General features: G+C 45.6%; 14 non-coding genes across 14 annotated transcripts; all 14 read left to right on the top strand.

Moving 5' to 3' along the window:
• The first annotated feature begins 1,035 nt into the window (after positions 1-1,035).
• trnal-caa (transfer RNA leucine (anticodon CAA)) lies at positions 1,036-1,154 on the top strand. The gene is made up of 2 exons: positions 1,036-1,073; positions 1,109-1,154. It is a non-coding gene; the product is annotated as a tRNA-Leu (tRNA).
• Positions 1,155-2,195: 1,041 nt separating this feature from the next.
• On the top strand, positions 2,196-2,314 carry trnal-caa (transfer RNA leucine (anticodon CAA)). Its single transcript has 2 exons — positions 2,196-2,233; positions 2,269-2,314. It is a non-coding gene; the product is annotated as a tRNA-Leu (tRNA).
• Positions 2,315-3,355: 1,041 nt separating this feature from the next.
• On the top strand, positions 3,356-3,474 carry trnal-caa (transfer RNA leucine (anticodon CAA)). Its single transcript has 2 exons — positions 3,356-3,393; positions 3,429-3,474. It is a non-coding gene; the product is annotated as a tRNA-Leu (tRNA).
• Positions 3,475-4,515: 1,041 nt separating this feature from the next.
• Positions 4,516-4,634, top strand: trnal-caa (transfer RNA leucine (anticodon CAA)). The gene is made up of 2 exons: positions 4,516-4,553; positions 4,589-4,634. It is a non-coding gene; the product is annotated as a tRNA-Leu (tRNA).
• Positions 4,635-5,675: 1,041 nt separating this feature from the next.
• trnal-caa (transfer RNA leucine (anticodon CAA)) lies at positions 5,676-5,794 on the top strand. The gene is made up of 2 exons: positions 5,676-5,713; positions 5,749-5,794. It is a non-coding gene; the product is annotated as a tRNA-Leu (tRNA).
• Positions 5,795-6,835: 1,041 nt separating this feature from the next.
• Positions 6,836-6,954, top strand: trnal-caa (transfer RNA leucine (anticodon CAA)). Its single transcript has 2 exons — positions 6,836-6,873; positions 6,909-6,954. It is a non-coding gene; the product is annotated as a tRNA-Leu (tRNA).
• Positions 6,955-7,995: 1,041 nt separating this feature from the next.
• Positions 7,996-8,114, top strand: trnal-caa (transfer RNA leucine (anticodon CAA)). The gene is made up of 2 exons: positions 7,996-8,033; positions 8,080-8,114. It is a non-coding gene; the product is annotated as a tRNA-Leu (tRNA).
• A 1,041-nt stretch (positions 8,115-9,155) lies between these two features.
• On the top strand, positions 9,156-9,274 carry trnal-caa (transfer RNA leucine (anticodon CAA)). Its single transcript has 2 exons — positions 9,156-9,193; positions 9,229-9,274. It is a non-coding gene; the product is annotated as a tRNA-Leu (tRNA).
• Positions 9,275-10,315: 1,041 nt separating this feature from the next.
• Positions 10,316-10,434, top strand: trnal-caa (transfer RNA leucine (anticodon CAA)). The gene is made up of 2 exons: positions 10,316-10,353; positions 10,389-10,434. It is a non-coding gene; the product is annotated as a tRNA-Leu (tRNA).
• A 2,205-nt stretch (positions 10,435-12,639) lies between these two features.
• On the top strand, positions 12,640-12,758 carry trnal-caa (transfer RNA leucine (anticodon CAA)). The gene is made up of 2 exons: positions 12,640-12,677; positions 12,713-12,758. It is a non-coding gene; the product is annotated as a tRNA-Leu (tRNA).
• A 1,041-nt stretch (positions 12,759-13,799) lies between these two features.
• Positions 13,800-13,918, top strand: trnal-caa (transfer RNA leucine (anticodon CAA)). Its single transcript has 2 exons — positions 13,800-13,837; positions 13,873-13,918. It is a non-coding gene; the product is annotated as a tRNA-Leu (tRNA).
• A 1,041-nt stretch (positions 13,919-14,959) lies between these two features.
• Positions 14,960-15,078, top strand: trnal-caa (transfer RNA leucine (anticodon CAA)). Its single transcript has 2 exons — positions 14,960-14,997; positions 15,033-15,078. It is a non-coding gene; the product is annotated as a tRNA-Leu (tRNA).
• A 1,041-nt stretch (positions 15,079-16,119) lies between these two features.
• On the top strand, positions 16,120-16,238 carry trnal-caa (transfer RNA leucine (anticodon CAA)). The gene is made up of 2 exons: positions 16,120-16,157; positions 16,193-16,238. It is a non-coding gene; the product is annotated as a tRNA-Leu (tRNA).
• Positions 16,239-17,279: 1,041 nt separating this feature from the next.
• On the top strand, positions 17,280-17,398 carry trnal-caa (transfer RNA leucine (anticodon CAA)). Its single transcript has 2 exons — positions 17,280-17,317; positions 17,353-17,398. It is a non-coding gene; the product is annotated as a tRNA-Leu (tRNA).
• The last annotated feature ends 426 nt before the right edge of the window (positions 17,399-17,824 follow it).

Here is a 17,824-nt window from a genome sequence, read left to right as displayed (position 1 = left end):
TTTGATCCACACAATTACAACCAGCGTCAAAAAGCCTGCTCAACTCATCTTCAATTTACAAGTGGCCACCACTAATACCTCAAAGGTATTGCCGTTTGCCAACAAGCTAAAGGCAACGCTCACAGACCAACTTCTTTTCCTCAGAAAACTTACCACATCCTAACACTGTCCTTGGGGATAAGGTTTCAAATCACACTTCTCTTTTCAACCAATTCCCACACTAAAAATCAGGGAGTCAGAAATCTACCTTTTTACCCTACCTTGATGCATTCCACATTGCTTTCTGCTGCTGTGGCTTTCAATCCCACTGCAAACAGTGGTGTTTCTCAGGAAAAGGGCACCAGAGTCAAAGAATGAGACTTCTTCCACACAAAGGCTGCTGAATTCTGCTCCGTTACTCAGGGAATTACTTCCAATGCTACTTCCCACATTAACATTTTGCCAGAAACAAAGGCACCACAGCCAAGCAATTCAGGCACCAGTGCGTAAAAGTTGCCAGAGTTGATGCCTTTTTTAGGCCGTGCCTTTCGGGTGGCAATGCTCAGACTAATGCTTATGGCCAAGGGCGCAATAGCTGCAGAGTGCCTTGTTTCCCCTCACAAAGTTGGGAGATCCAGGTAATTTTCTGGGGAGCAGGACTCCAAATAGCACTTGTCACATGAATGTATTGTGAGAAAAGTAAAGGCCCGGGAATGAGAGACTGAAATGTCCTGTTTGGAACGAGTGTTAGATTTTGAATGGCTCACGTTCGAACGGCAGCTGTGCTGCTTGCGTTTTGTCAAGTTGAGCCAGCAGAATTGTAGGATGTCAGCCGCTATTTTGCAAAATACGAGTTGTTGGGAGAAATATGTGCGTATGAATGTTGGTTGCATTGCAGGGATGATGAACTGAATGACTGGCACTGCCGGTTAATTCATGCAGGAAGAATGAATGGAGTGTGTTTGTTGTGTGTTTGCACAGGAGGAATGAGTGTGATGCTGCTCAGTAAGAGTGCAGAATTTGGAGCACGTTTTTCTAGTGCTTTTGTGCACAGGTGTCAGGATGGCCGAGTGGTCTAAGGCGCCAGACTCAAGGACTGTTAATCCTTACCTTACCGATGGTTGGTGAATTCTGGTCCCTTTCTAGGGGCGTGGGTTCGAATCCCACTTCTGACATTACCTTTTGATCCACACAATTACAACCAGCGTCAAAAAGGCTGCTCAACTCATCTTCAATTTACAAGTGGCCACCACTAATACCTCAAAGGTATTGCCGTTTGCCAACAAGCTAAAGGCAACGCTCACAGACCAACTTCTTTTCCTCAGAAAACTTACCACATCCTAACACTGTCCTTGGGGATAAGGTTTCAAATCACACTTCTCTTTTCAACCAATTCCCACACTAAAAATCAGGGAGTCAGAAATCTACCTTTTTACCCTACCTTGATGCATTCCACATTGCTTTCTGCTGCTGTGGCTTTCAATCCCACTGCAAACAGTGGTGTTTCTCAGGAAAAGGGCACCAGAGTCAAAGAATGAGACTTCTTCCACACAAAGGCTGCTGAATTCTGCTCCGTTACTCAGGGAATTACTTCCAATGCTACTTCCCACATTAACATTTTGCCAGAAACAAAGGCACCACAGCCAAGCAATTCAGGCACCAGTGCGTAAAAGTTGCCAGAGTTGATGCCTTTTTTAGGCCGTGCCTTTCGGGTGGCAATGCTCAGACTAATGCTTATGGCCAAGGGCGCAATAGCTGCAGAGTGCCTTGTTTCCCCTCACAAAGTTGGGAGATCCAGGTAATTTTCTGGGGAGCAGGACTCCAAATAGCACTTGTCACATGAATGTATTGTGAGAAAAGTAAAGGCCCGGGAATGAGAGACTGAAATGTCCTGTTTGGAACGAGTGTTAGATTTTGAATGGCTCACGTTCGAACGGCAGCTGTGCTGCTTGCGTTTTGTCAAGTTGAGCCAGCAGAATTGTAGGATGTCAGCCGCTATTTTGCAAAATACGAGTTGTTGGGAGAAATATGTGCGTATGAATGTTGGTTGCATTGCAGGGATGATGAACTGAATGACTGGCACTGCCGGTTAATTCATGCAGGAAGAATGAATGGAGTGTGTTTGTTGTGTGTTTGCACAGGAGGAATGAGTGTGATGCTGCTCAGTAAGAGTGCAGAATTTGGAGCACGTTTTTCTAGAGCTTTTGTGCACAGGTGTCAGGATGGCCGAGTGGTCTAAGGCGCCAGACTCAAGGACTGTTAATCCTTACCTTACCGATGGTTGGTGAATTCTGGTCCCTTTCTAGGGGCGTGGGTTCGAATCCCACTTCTGACATTACCTTTTGATCCACACAATTACAACCAGCGTCAAAAAGGCTGCTCAACTCATCTTCAATTTACAAGTGGCCACCACTAATACCTCAAAGGTATTGCCGTTTGCCAACAAGCTAAAGGCAACGTTCACAGACCAACTTCTTTTCCTCAGAAAACTTACCACATCCTAACACTGTCCTTGGGGATAAGGTTTCAAATCACACTTCTCTTTTCAACCAATTCCCACACTAAAAATCAGGGAGTCAGAAATCTACCTTTTTACCCTACCTTGATGCATTCCACATTGCTTTCTGCTGCTGTGGCTTTCAATCCCACTGCAAACAGTGGTGTTTCTCAGGAAAAGGGCACCAGAGTCAAAGAATGAGACTTCTTCCACACAAAGGCTGCTGAATTCTGCTCCGTTACTCAGGGAATTACTTCCAATGCTACTTCCCACATTAACATTTTGCCAGAAACAAAGGCACCACAGCCAAGCAATTCAGGCACCAGTGCGTAAAAGTTGCCAGAGTTGATGCCTTTTTTAGGCCGTGCCTTTCGGGTGGCAATGCTCAGACTAATGCTTATGGCCAAGGGCGCAATAGCTGCAGAGTGCCTTGTTTCCCCTCACAAAGTTGGGAGATCCAGGTAATTTTCTGGGGAGCAGGACTCCAAATAGCACTTGTCACATGAATGTATTGTGAGAAAAGTAAAGGCCCGGGAATGAGAGACTGAAATGTCCTGTTTGGAACGAGTGTTAGATTTTGAATGGCTCACGTTCGAACGGCAGCTGTGCTGCTTGCGTTTTGTCAAGTTGAGCCAGCAGAATTGTAGGATGTCAGCCGCTATTTTGCAAAATACGAGTTGTTGGGAGAAATATGTGCGTATGAATGTTGGTTGCATTGCAGGGATGATGAACTGAATGACTGGCACTGCCGGTTAATTCATGCAGGAAGAATGAATGGAGTGTGTTTGTTGTGTGTTTGCACAGGAGGAATGAGTGTGATGCTGCTCAGTAAGAGTGCAGAATTTGGAGCACGTTTTTCTAGAGCTTTTGTGCACAGGTGTCAGGATGGCCGAGTGGTCTAAGGCGCCAGACTCAAGGACTGTTAATCCTTACCTTACCGATGGTTGGTGAATTCTGGTCCCTTTCTAGGGGCGTGGGTTCGAATCCCACTTCTGACATTACCTTTTGATCCACACAATTACAACCAGCGTCAAAAAGCCTGCTCAACTCATCTTCAATTTACAAGTGGCCACCACTAATACCTCAAAGGTATTGCCGTTTGCCAACAAGCTAAAGGCAACGCTCACAGACCAACTTCTTTTCCTCAGAAAACTTACCACATCCTAACACTGTCCTTGGGGATAAGGTTTCAAATCACACTTCTCTTTTCAACCAATTCCCACACTAAAAATCAGGGAGTCAGAAATCTACCTTTTTACCCTACCTTGATGCATTCCACATTGCTTTCTGCTGCTGTGGCTTTCAATCCCACTGCAAACAGTGGTGTTTCTCAGGAAAAGGGCACCAGAGTCAAAGAATGAGACTTCTTCCACACAAAGGCTGCTGAATTCTGCTCCGTTACTCAGGGAATTACTTCCAATGCTACTTCCCACATTAACATTTTGCCAGAAACAAAGGCACCACAGCCAAGCAATTCAGGCACCAGTGCGTAAAAGTTGCCAGAGTTGATGCCTTTTTTAGGCCGTGCCTTTCGGGTGGCAATGCTCAGACTAATGCTTATGGCCAAGGGCGCAATAGCTGCAGAGTGCCTTGTTTCCCCTCACAAAGTTGGGAGATCCAGGTAATTTTCTGGGGAGCAGGACTCCAAATAGCACTTGTCACATGAATGTATTGTGAGAAAAGTAAAGGCCCGGGAATGAGAGACTGAAATGTCCTGTTTGGAACGAGTGTTAGATTTTGAATGGCTCACGTTCGAACGGCAGCTGTGCTGCTTGCGTTTTGTCAAGTTGAGCCAGCAGAATTGTAGGATGTCAGCCGCTATTTTGCAAAATACGAGTTGTTGGGAGAAATATGTGCGTATGAATGTTGGTTGCATTGCAGGGATGATGAACTGAATGACTGGCACTGCCGGTTAATTCATGCAGGAAGAATGAATGGAGTGTGTTTGTTGTGTGTTTGCACAGGAGGAATGAGTGTGATGCTGCTCAGTAAGAGTGCAGAATTTGGAGCACGTTTTTCTAGTGCTTTTGTGCACAGGTGTCAGGATGGCCGAGTGGTCTAAGGCGCCAGACTCAAGGACTGTTAATCCTTACCTTACCGATGGTTGGTGAATTCTGGTCCCTTTCTAGGGGCGTGGGTTCGAATCCCACTTCTGACATTACCTTTTGATCCACACAATTACAACCAGCGTCAAAAAGGCTGCTCAACTCATCTTCAATTTACAAGTGGCCACCACTAATACCTCAAAGGTATTGCCGTTTGCCAACAAGCTAAAGGCAACGCTCACAGACCAACTTCTTTTCCTCAGAAAACTTACCACATTCTAACACTGTCCTTGGGGATAAGGTTTCAAATCACACTTCTCTTTTCAACCAATTCCCACACTAAAAATCAGGGAGTCAGAAATCTACCTTTTTACCCTACCTTGATGCATTCCACATTGCTTTCTGCTGCTGTGGCTTTCAATCCCACTGCAAACAGTGGTGTTTCTCAGGAAAAGGGCACCAGAGTCAAAGAATGAGACTTCTTCCACACAAAGGCTGCTGAATTCTGCTCCGTTACTCAGGGAATTACTTCCAATGCTACTTCCCACATTAACATTTTGCCAGAAACAAAGGCACCACAGCCAAGCAATTCAGGCACCAGTGCGTAAAAGTTGCCAGAGTTGATGCCTTTTTTAGGCCGTGCCTTTCGGGTGGCAATGCTCAGACTAATGCTTATGGCCAAGGGCGCAATAGCTGCAGAGTGCCTTGTTTCCCTTCACAAAGTTGGGAGATCCAGGTAATTTTCTGGGGAGCAGGACTCCAAATAGCACTTGTCACATGAATGTATTGTGAGAAAAGTAAAGGCCTGGGAATGAGAGACTGAAATGTCCTGTTTGGAACGAGTGTTAGATTTTGAATGGCTCACGTTCGAACGGCAGCTGTGCTGCTTGCGTTTTGTCAAGTTGAGCCAGCAGAATTGTAGGATGTCAGCCGCTATTTTGCAAAATACGAGTTGTTGGGAGAAATATGTGCGTATGAATGTTGGTTGCATTGCAGGGATGATGAACTGAATGACTGGCACTGCCGGTTAATTCATGCAGGAAGAATGAATGGAGTGTGTTTGTTGTGTGTTTGCACAGGAGGAATGAGTGTGATGCTGCTCAGTAAGAGTGCAGAATTTGGAGCACGTTTTTCTAGAGCTTTTGTGCACAGGTGTCAGGATGGCCGAGTGGTCTAAGGCGCCAGACTCAAGGACTGTTAATCCTTACCTTACCGATGGTTGGTGAATTCTGGTCCCTTTCTAGGGGCGTGGGTTCGAATCCCACTTCTGACATTACCTTTTGATCCGCACAATTACAACCAGCGTCAAAAAGCCTGCTCAACTCATCTTCAATTTACAAGTGGCCACCACTAATACCTCAAAGGTATTGCCGTTTGCCAACAAGCTAAAGGCAACGCTCACAGACCAACTTCTTTTCCTCAGAAAACTTACCACATTCTAACACTGTCCTTGGGGATAAGGTTTCAAATCACACTTCTCTTTTCAACCAATTCCCACACTAAAAATCAGGGAGTCAGAAATCTACCTTTTTACCCTACCTTGATGCATTCCACATTGCTTTCTGCTGCTGTGTCTTTCAATCCCACTGCAAACAGTGGTGTTTCTCAGGAAAAGGGCACCAGAGTCAAAGAATGAGACTTCTTCCACACAAAGGCTGCTGAATTCTGCTCCGTTACTCAGGGAATTACTTCCAATGCTACTTCCCACATTAACATTTTGCCAGAAACAAAGGCACCACAGCCAAGCAATTCAGGCACCAGTGCGTAAAAGTTGCCAGAGTTGATGCCTTTTTTAGGCCGTGCCTTTCGGGTGGCAATGCTCAGACTAATGCTTATGGCCAAGGGCGCAATAGCTGCAGAGTGCCTTGTTTCCCCTCACAAAGTTGGGAGATCCAGGTAATTTTCTGGGGAGCAGGACTCCAAATAGCACTTGTCACATGAATGTATTGTGAGAAAAGTAAAGGCCCGGGAATGAGAGACTGAAATGTCCTGTTTGGAACGAGTGTTAGATTTTGAATGGCTCACGTTCGAACGGCAGCTGTGCTGCTTGCGTTTTGTCAAGTTGAGCCAGCAGAATTGTAGGATGTCAGCCGCTATTTTGCAAAATACGAGTTGTTGGGAGAAATATGTGCGTATGAATGTTGGTTGCATTGCAGGGATGATGAACTGAATGACTGGCACTGCCGGTTAATTCATGCAGGAAGAATGAATGGAGTGTGTTTGTTGTGTGTTTGCACAGGAGGAATGAGTGTGATGCTGCTCAGTAAGAGTGCAGAATTTGGAGCACGTTTTTCTAGAGCTTTTGTGCACAGGTGTCAGGATGGCCGAGTGGTCTAAGGCGCCAGACTCAAGGACTGTTAATCCTTACCTTACCGATGGTTGGTGAATTCTGGTCCCTTTCTAGGGGCGTGGGTTCGAATCCCACTTCTGACATTACCTTTTGATCCGCACAATTACAACCAGCGTCAAAAAGCCTGCTCAACTCATCTTCAATTTACAAGTGGCCACCACTAATACCTCAAAGGTATTGCCGTTTGCCAACAAGCTAAAGGCAACGCTCACAGACCAACTTCTTTTCCTCAGAAAACTTACCACATTCTAACACTGTCCTTGGGGATAAGGTTTCAAATCACACTTCTCTTTTCAACCAATTCCCACACTAAAAATCAGGGAGTCAGAAATCTACCTTTTTACCCTACCTTGATGCATTCCACATTGCTTTCTGCTGCTGTGTCTTTCAATCCCACTGCAAACAGTGGTGTTTCTCAGGAAAAGGGCACCAGAGTCAAAGAATGAGACTTCTTCCACACAAAGGCTGCTGAATTCTGCTCCGTTACTCAGGGAATTACTTCCAATGCTACTTCCCACATTAACATTTTGCCAGAAACAAAGGCACCACAGCCAAGCAATTCAGGCACCAGTGCGTAAAAGTTGCCAGAGTTGATGCCTTTTTTAGGCCGTGCCTTTCGGGTGGCAATGCTCAGACTAATGCTTATGGCCAAGGGCGCAATAGCTGCAGAGTGCCTTGTTTCCCCTCACAAAGTTGGGAGATCCAGGTAATTTTCTGGGGAGCAGGACTCCAAATAGCACTTGTCACATGAATGTATTGTGAGAAAAGTAAAGGCCCGGGAATGAGAGACTGAAATGTCCTGTTTGGAACGAGTGTTAGATTTTGAATGGCTCACGTTCGAACGGCAGCTGTGCTGCTTGCGTTTTGTCAAGTTGAGCCAGCAGAATTGTAGGATGTCAGCCGCTATTTTGCAAAATACGAGTTGTTGGGAGAAATATGTGCGTATGAATGTTGGTTGCATTGCAGGGATGATGAACTGAATGACTGGCACTGCCGGTTAATTCATGCAGGAAGAATGAATGGAGTGTGTTTGTTGTGTGTTTGCACAGGAGGAATGAGTGTGATGCTGCTCAGTAAGAGTGCAGAATTTGGAGCACGTTTTTCTAGAGCTTTTGTGCACAGGTGTCAGGATGGCCGAGTGGTCTAAGGCGCCAGACTCAAGGACTGTTAATCCTTACCTTACCGATGGTTGGTGAATTCTGGTCCCTTTCTAGGTGCGTGGGTTCGAATCCCACTTCTGACATTACCTTTTGATCCACACAATTACAACCAGCGTCAAAAAGCCTGCTCAACTCATCTTCAATTTACAAGTGGCCACCACTAATACCTCAAAGGTATTGCCGTTTGCCAACAAGCTAAAGGCAACGCTCACAGACCAACTTCTTTTCCTCAGAAAACTTACCACATCCTAACACTGTCCTTGGGGATAAGGTTTCAAATCACACTTCTCTTTTCAACCAATTCCCACACTAAAAATCAGGGAGTCAGAAATCTACCTTTTTACCCTACCTTGATGCATTCCACATTGCTTTCTGCTGCTGTGGCTTTCAATCCCACTGCAAACAGTGGTGTTTCTCAGGAAAAGGGCACCAGAGTCAAAGAATGAGACTTCTTCCACACAAAGGCTGCTGAATTCTGCTCCGTTACTCAGGGAATTACTTCCAATGCTACTTCCCACATTAACATTTTGCCAGAAACAAAGGCACCACAGCCAAGCAATTCAGGCACCAGTGCGTAAAAGTTGCCAGAGTTGATGCCTTTTTTAGGCCGTGCCTTTCGGGTGGCAATGCTCAGACTAATGCTTATGGCCAAGGGCGCAATAGCTGCAGAGTGCCTTGTTTCCCCTCACAAAGTTGGGAGATCCAGGTAATTTTCTGGGGAGCAGGACTCCAAATAGCACTTGTCACATGAATGTATTGTGAGAAAAGTAAAGGCCCGGGAATGAGAGACTGAAATGTCCTGTTTGGAACGAGTGTTAGATTTTGAATGGCTCACGTTCGAACGGCAGCTGTGCTGCTTGCGTTTTGTCAAGTTGAGCCAGCAGAATTGTAGGATGTCAGCCGCTATTTTGCAAAATACGAGTTGTTGGGAGAAATATGTGCGTATGAATGTTGGTTGCATTGCAGGGATGATGAACTGAATGACTGGCACTGCCGGTTAATTCATGCAGGAAGAATGAATGGAGTGTGTTTGTTGTGTGTTTGCACAGGAGGAATGAGTGTGATGCTGCTCAGTAAGAGTGCAGAATTTGGAGCACGTTTTTCTAGAGCTTTTGTGCACAGGTGTCAGGATGGCCGAGTGGTCTAAGGCGCCAGACTCAAGGACTGTTAATCCTTACCTTACCGATGGTTGGTGAATTCTGGTCCCTTTCTAGGGGCGTGGGTTCGAATCCCACTTCTGACATTACCTTTTGATCCACACAATTACAACCAGCGTCAAAAAGCCTGCTCAACTCATCTTCAATTTACAAGTGGCCGCCACTAATACCTCAAAGGTATTGCCGTTTGCCAACAAGCTAAAGGCAACGCTCACAGACCAACTTCTTTTCCTCAGAAAACTTACCACATCCTAACACTGTCCTTGGGGATAAGGTTTCAAATCACACTTCTCTTTTCAACCAATTCCCACACTAAAAATCAGGGAGTCAGAAATCTACCTTTTTACCCTACCTTGATGCATTCCACATTGCTTTCTGCTGCTGTGGCTTTCAATCCCACTGCAAACAGTGGTGTTTCTCAGGAAAAGGGCACCAGAGTCAAAGAATGAGACTTCTTCCACACAAAGGCTGCTGAATTCTGCTCCGTTACTCAGGGAATTACTTCCAATGCTACTTCCCACATTAACATTTTGCCAGAAACAAAGGCACCACAGCCAAGCAATTCAGGCACCAGTGCGTAAAAGTTGCCAGAGTTGATGCCTTTTTTAGGCCGTGCCTTTCGGGTGGCAATGCTCAGACTAATGCTTATGGCCAAGGGCGCAATAGCTGCAGAGTGCCTTGTTTCCCCTCACAAAGTTGGGAGATCCAGGTAATTTTCTGGGGAGCAGGACTCCAAATAGCACTTGTCACATGAATGTACTGTGAGAAAAGTAAAGGCCCGGGAATGAGAGACTGAAATGTCCTGTTTGGAACGAGTGTTAGATTTTGAATGGCTCACGTTCGAACGGCAGCTGTGCTGCTTGCGTTTTGTCAAGTTGAGCCAGCAGAATTGTAGGATGTTAGCCGCTATTTTGCAAAATACGAGTTGTTGGGAGAAATATGTGCGTATGAATGTTGGTTGCATTGCAGGGATGATGAACTGAATGACTGGCACTGCCGGTTAATTCATGCAGGAAGAATGAATGGAGTGTGTTTGTTGTGTGTTTGCACAGGAGGAATGAGTGTGATGCTGCTCAGTAAGAGTGCAGAATTTGGAGCATGTTTTTCTAGAGCTTTTGTGCACAGGTGTCAGGATGGCCGAGTGGTCTAAGGCACCAGACTCAAGGACTGTTAATCCTTACCTTACCGATGGTTGGTGAAGTCTGGTCCCTTTCTAGGGGCGTGGGTTCGAATCCCACTTCTGACATTACCTTTTGATCCACACAATTACAACCAGCGTCAAAAAGCCTGCTCAACTCATCTTCAATTTACAAGTGGCCGCCACTAATACCTCAAAGGTATTGCCGTTTGCCAACAAGCTAAAGGCAACGCTCACAGACCAACTTCTTTTCCTCAGAAAACTTACCACATCCTAACACTGTCCTTGGGGATAAGGTTTCAAATCACACTTCTCTTTTCAACCAATTCCCACACTAAAAATCAGGGAGTCAGAAATCTACCTTTTTACCCTACCTTGATGCATTCCACATTGCTTTCTGCTGCTGTGGCTTTCAATCTCACTGCAAACAGTGGTGTTTCTCAGGAAAAGGGCACCAGAGTCAAAGAATGAGACTTCTTCCACACAAAGGCTGCTGAATTCTGCTCCGTTACTCAGGGAATTACTTCCAATGCTACTTCCCACATTAACATTTTGCCAGAAACAAAGGCACCACAGCCAAGCAATTCAGGCACCAGTGCGTAAAAGTTGCCAGAGTTGATGCCTTTTTTAGGCCGTGCCTTTCGGGTGGCAATGCTCAGACTAATGCTTATGGCCAAGGGCGCAATAGCTGCAGAGTGCCTTGTTTCCCCTCACAAAGTTGGGAGATCCAGGTAATTTTCTGGGGAGCAGGACTCCAAATAGCACTTGTCACATGAATGTATTGTGAGAAAAGGAGAGGCCCGGGAATGAGAGACTGAAATGTCCTGTTTGGAACGAGTGTTAGATTTTGAATGGCTCACGTTCGAACGGCAGCTGTGCTGCTTGCGTTTTGTCAAGTTGAGCCAGCAGAATTGTAGGATGTTAGCTGCTATTTTGCAAAATACGAGTTGTTGGGAGAAATATGTGCGTATAAATGTTGGTTGCATTGCAGGGATGATGAACTGAATGACTGGCACTGCCGGTTAATTCATGCAGGAAGAATGAATGGAGTGTGTTTGTTGTGTGTTTGCACAGGAGGAATGAGTGTGATGCTGCTCAGTAAGAGTGCAGAATTTGGAGCACGTTTTTCTAGAGCTTTTGTGTACAGGTGTCACGATGGCCGAGTGGTCTAAGGTGGCAGACTCATAAGACTGTTAATCCTTACCTTACCAATGGTTGGTGAATTCTGGTCCCTTTCTAGGGGCGTGGGTTCGAATCCCACTTCTGACATTACCTTTTGATCCACACAATTACAACCAGCGTCAAAAAGCCTGCTCAACTCATCTTCAATTTACAAGTGGCCACCACTAATACCTCAAAGGTATTGCCGTTTGCCAACAAGCTAAAGGCAACGCTCACAGACCAACTTCTTTTCCTTAGAAAACTTACCACATCCTAACACTGTCCTTGGGGATAAGGTTTCAAATCACACTTCTCTTTTCAACCAATTCCCACACTAAAAATCAGGGAGTCAGAAATCTACCTTTTTACCCTACCGCGTTGATGCATTCCACATTGCTTTCTGCTGCTGTGGCTTTCAATCCCACTGCAAACAGTGGTGTTTCTCAGGAAAAGGGCACCAGAGTCAAGGAATGAGACTTCTTCCACACAAAGGCTGCTGAATTCTGCTCCGTTACTCAGGGAATTACTTCCAATGCTACTTCCCACATTAACATTTTGCCAGAAACAAAGGCACCACAGCCAAGCAATTCAGGCACCAGTGCGTAAAAGTTGCCAGAGTTGATGCCTTTTTTAGGCCGTGCCTTTCGGGTGGCAATGCTCAGACTAATGCTTATGGCCAAGGGCGCAATAGCTGCAGAGTGCCTTGTTTCCCCTCACAAAATTGGGAGATCCAGGTAATTTTCTGGGGAGCAGGACTCCAAATAGCACTTGTCACATGAATGTATTGTGAGAAAAGTAAAGGCCCGGGAATGAGAGACTGAAATGTCCTGTTTGGAACGAGTGTTAGATTTTGAATGGCTCACGTTCGAACGGCAGCTGTGCTGCTTGCATTTTGTCAAGTTGAGCCAGCAGAATTGTAGGATGTTAGCCGCTATTTTGCAAAATACGAGTTGTTGGGAGAAATATGTGCGTATGAATGTTGGTTGCATTGCAGGGATGATGAACTGAATGACTGGCACTGCCGGTTAATTCATGCAGGAAGAATGAATGGAGTGTGTTTGTTGTGTGTTTGCACAGGTGGAATGAGTGTGATGCTGCTCAGTAAGAGTGCAGAATTTGGAGCACGTTTTTCTAGAGCTTTTGTGCACAGGTGTCAGGATGGCCGAGTGGTCTAAGGCGCCAGACTCAAGGACTGTTAATCCTTACCTTACCGATGGTTGGTGAATTCTGGTCCCTTTCTAGGGGCGTGGGTTCGAATCCCACTTCTGACATTACCTTTTGATCCACACAATTACAACCAGCGTCAAAAAGCCTGCTCAACTCATCTTCAATTTACAAGTGGCCGCCACTAATACCTCAAAGGTATTGCCGTTTGCCAACAAGCTAAAGGCAACGCTCACAGACCAACTTCTTTTCCTCAGAAAACTTACCACATCCTAACACTGTCCTTGGGGATAAGGTTTCAAATCACACTTCTCTTTTCAACCAATTCCCACACTAAAAATCAGGGAGTCAGAAATCTACCTTTTTACCCTACCTTGATGCATTCCACATTGCTTTCTGCTGCTGTGGCTTTCAATCCCACTGCAAACAGTGGTGTTTCTCAGGAAAAGGGCACCAGAGTCAAAGAATGAGACTTCTTCCACACAAAGGCTGCTGAATTCTGCTCCGTTACTCAGGGAATTACTTCCAATGCTACTTCCCACATTAACATTTTGCCAGAAACAAAGGCACCACAGCCAAGCAATTCAGGCACCAGTGCGTAAAAGTTGCCAGAGTTGATGCCTTTTTTAGGCCGTGCCTTTCGGGTGGCAATGCTCAGACTAATGCTTATGGCCAAGGGCGCAATAGCTGCAGAGTGCCTTGTTTCCCCTCACAAAATTGGGAGATCCAGGTAATTTTCTGGGGAGCAGGACTCCAAATAGCACTTGTCACATGAATGTATTGTGAGAAAAGTAAAGGCCCGGGAATGAGAGACTGAAATGTCCTGTTTGGAACGAGTGTTAGATTTTGAATGGCTCACGTTCGAACGGCAGCTGTGCTGCTTGCGTTTTGTCAAGTTGAGCCAGCAGAATTGTAGGATGTGAGCCGCTATTTTGCAAAATACGAGTTGTTGGGAGAAATATGTGCGTATAAATGTTGGTTGCATTGCAGGGATGATGAACTGAATGACTGGCACTGCCGGTTAATTCATGCAGGAAGAATGAATGGAGTGTGTTTGTTGTGTGTTTGCACAGGAGGAATGAGTGTGATGCTGCTCAGTAAGAGTGCAGAATTTGGAGCACGTTTTTCTAGAGCTTTTGTGCACAGGTGTCAGGATGGCCGAGTGGTCTAAGGCGCCAGACTCAAGGACTGTTAATCCTTACCTTACCGATGATTGGTGAATTCTGGTCCCTTTCTAGGGGTGTGGGTTCGAATCCCACTTCTGACATTACCTTTTGATCCACACAATTACAACCAGCGTCAAAAAGCCTGCTCAACTCATCTTCAATTTACAAGTGGCCACCACTAATACCTCAAAGGTATTGCCGTTTGCCAACAAGCTAAAGGCAACGCTCACAGACCAACTTCTTTTCCTCAGAAAACTTACCACATCCTAACACTGTCCTTGGGGATAAGGTTTCAAATCACACTTCTCTTTTCAACCAATTCCCACACTAAAAATCAGGGAGTCAGAAATCTACCTTTTTACCCTACCTTGATGCATTCCACATTGCTTTCTGCTGCTGTGGCTTTCAATCCCACTGCAAACAGTGGTGTTTCTCAGGAAAAGGGCACCAGAGTCAAAGAATGAGACTTCTTCCACACAAAGGCTGCTGAATTCTGCTCCGTTACTCAGGGAATTACTTCCAATGCTACTTCCCACATTAACATTTTGCCAGAAACAAAGGCACCACAGCCAAGCAATTCAGGCACCAGTGCGTAAAAGTTGCCAGAGTTGATGCCTTTTTTAGGCCGTGCCTTTCGGGTGGCAATGCTCAGACTAATGCTTATGGCCAAGGGCGCAATAGCTGCAGAGTGCCTTGTTTCCCCTCACAAAATTGGGAGATCCAGGTAATTTTCTGGGGAGCAGGACTCCAAATAGCACTTGTCACATGAATGTATTGTGAGAAAAGTAAAGGCCCGGGAATGAGAGACTGAAATGTCCTGTTTGGAACGAGTGTTAGATTTTGAATGGCTCACGTTCGAACGGCAGCTGTGCTGCTTGCGTTTTGTCAAGTTGAGCCAGCAGAATTGTAGGATGTTAGCCGCTATTTTGCAAAATACGAGTTGTTGGGAGAAATATGTGCGTATGAATGTTGGTTGCATTGCAGGGATGATGAACTGAATGACTGGCACTGCCGGTTAATTCATGCAGGAAGAATGAATGGAGTGTGTTTGTTGTGTGTTTGCACAGGAGGAATGAGTGTGATGCTGCTCAGTAAGAGTGCAGAATTTGGAGCACGTTTTTCTAGTGCTTTTGTACACAGGTGTCAGGATGGCCGAGTGGTCTAAGGCGCCAGACTCAAGGACTGTTAATACTTACCTTACCGATGGTTGGTGAATTCTGGTCCCTTTCTAGGGGCGTGGGTTCGAATCCCACTTCTGACATTACCTTTTGATCCACACAATTACAACCAGCGTCAAAAAGCCTGCTCAACTCATCTTCAATTTACAAGTGGCCACCACTAATACCTCAAAGGTATTGCCGTTTGCCAACAAGCTAAAGGCAACGCTCACAGACCAACTTCTTTTCCTCAGAAAACTTACCACATCCTAACACTGTCCTTGGGGATAAGGTTTCAAATCACACTTCTCTTTTCAACCAATTCCCACACTAAAAATCAGGGAGTCAGAAATCTACCTTTTTACCCTACCTTGATGCATTCCACATTGCTTTCTGCTGCTGTGGCTTTCAATCCCACTGCAAACAGTGGTGTTTCTCAGGAAAAGGGCACCAGAGTCAAAGAATGAGACTTCTTCCACACAAAGGCTGCTGAATTCTGCTCCGTTACTCAGGGAATTACTTCCAATGCTACTTCCCACATTAACATTTTGCCAGAAACAAAGGCACCACAGCCAAGCAATTCAGGCACCAGTGCGTAAAAGTTGCCAGAGTTGATGCCTTTTTTAGGCCGTGCCTTTCGGGTGGCAATGCTCAGACTAATGCTTATGGCCAAGGGCGCAATAGCTGCAGAGTGCCTTGTTTCCCCTCACAAAATTGGGAGATCCAGGTAATTTTCTGGGGAGCAGGACTCCAAATAGCACTTGTCACATGAATGTATTGTGAGAAAAGTAAAGGCCCGGGAATGAGAGACTGAAATGTCCTGTTTGGAACGAGTGTTAGATTTTGAATGGCTCACGTTCGAACGGCAGCTCTGCTGCTTGCGTTTTGTCAAGTTGAGCAAGCAGAATTGTAGGATGTTAGCCGCTATTTTGCAAAATACGAGTTGTTGGGAGAAATATGTGCGTATGAATGTTGGTTGCATTGCAGGGATGATGAACTGAATGACTGGCACTGCCGGTTAATTCATGCAGGAAGAATGAATGGAGTGTGTTTGTTGTGTGTATGCACAGGAGGAATGAGTGTGATGCAGCTCAGTAAGAGTGCAGAATTTGGAGCACGTTTTTCTAGAGCTTTTGTGCACAGGTGTCAGGATGGCCGAGTGGTCTAAGGTGCCAGACTCAAGGACTGTTAATCTTTACCTTACCGATGGTTGGTGAATTCTGGTCCCTTTCTAGGGGCGTGGGTTCGAATCCCACTTCTGACATTACCTTTTGATCCACACAATTACAACCAGCGTCAAAAAGCCTGCTCAACTCATCTTCAATTTACAAGTGGCCACCACTAATACCTCAAAGGTATTGCCGTTTGCCAACAAGCTAAAGGCAACGCTCACAGACCAACTTCTTTTCCTCAGAAAACTTACCACATCCTAACACTGTCCTTGGGGATAAGGTTTCAAATCACACTTCTCTTTTCAACCAATTCCCACACTAAAAATCAGGGAGTCAGAAATCTACCTTTTTACCCTACCTTGATGCATTCCACATTGCTTTCTGCTGCTGTGGCTTTCAATCCCACTGCAAACAGTGGTGTTTCTCAGGAAAAGGGCACCAGAGTCAAAGAATGAGACTTCTTCCACACAAAGGCTGCTGAATTCTGCTCCGTTACTCAGGGAATTACTTCCAATGCTACTTCCCACATTAACATTTTGCCAGAAACAAAGGCACCACAGCCAAGCAATTCAGGCACCAGTGCGTAAAAGTTGCCAGAGTTGATGCCTTTTTTAGGCCGTGCCTTTCGGGTGGCAATGCTCAGACTAATGCTTATGGCCAAGGGCGCAATAGCTGCAGAGTGCCTTGTTTCCCCTCACAAAGTTGGGAGATCCAGGTAATTTTCTGGGGAGCAGGACTCCAAATAGCACTTGTCACATGAATGTATTGTGAGAAAAGTAAAGGCCCGGGAATGAGAGACTGAAATGTCCTGTTTGGAACGAGTGTTAGATTTTGAATGGCTCACGTTCGAACGGCAGCTGTGCTGCTTGCGTTTTGTCAAGTTGAGCCAGCAGAATTGTAGGATGTTAGCCGCTATTTTGCAAAATACGAGTTGTTGGGAGAAATATGTGCGTATGAATGTTGGTTGCATTGCAGGGATGATGAACTGAATGACTGGCACTGCCGGTTAATTCATGCAGGAAGAATGAATGGAGTGTGTTTGTTGTGTGTTTGCACAGGAGGAATGAGTGTGATGCTGCTCAGTAAGAGTGCAGAATTTGGAGCACGTTTTTCTAGAGGTTTTGTGCACAGGTGTCAGGATGGCCGAGTGGTCTAAGGCGCCAGACTCAAGGACTGTTAATCCTTACCTTACCGATGGTTGGTGAATTCTGGTCCCTTTCTAGGGGCGTGGGTTCGAATCCCACTTCTGACATTACCTTTTGATCCACACAATTACAACCAGCGTCAAAAAGCCTGCTCAACTCATCTTCAATTTACAAGTGGCCACCACTAATACCTCAAAGGTATTGCCGTTTGCCAACAAGCTAAAGGCAACGCTCACAGACCAACTTCTTTTCCTCAGAAAACTTACCACATCCTAACACTGTCCTTGGGGATAAGGTTTCAAATCACACTTCTCTTTTCAACCAATTCCCACACTAAAAATCAGGGAGTCAGAAATCTACCTTTTTACCCTACCTTGATGCATTCCACATTGCTTTCTGCTGCTGTGGCTTTCAATCCCACTGCAAACAGTGGTGTTTCTCAGGAAAAGGGCACCAGAGTCAAAGAATGAGACTTCTTCCACACAAAGGCTGCTGAATTCTGCTCCGTTACTCAGGGAATTACTTCCAATGCT

This window comes from Somniosus microcephalus, chromosome 19 (assembly GCF_052327205.1).
Source record: "Somniosus microcephalus isolate GS21.2 chromosome 19, FLI_Smic_1.0, whole genome shotgun sequence".
Classification (NCBI taxonomy): Eukaryota; Metazoa; Chordata; class Chondrichthyes; order Squaliformes; family Somniosidae; genus Somniosus; species Somniosus microcephalus.
This window is presented reverse-complemented; position numbering and strand designations above follow the sequence as displayed.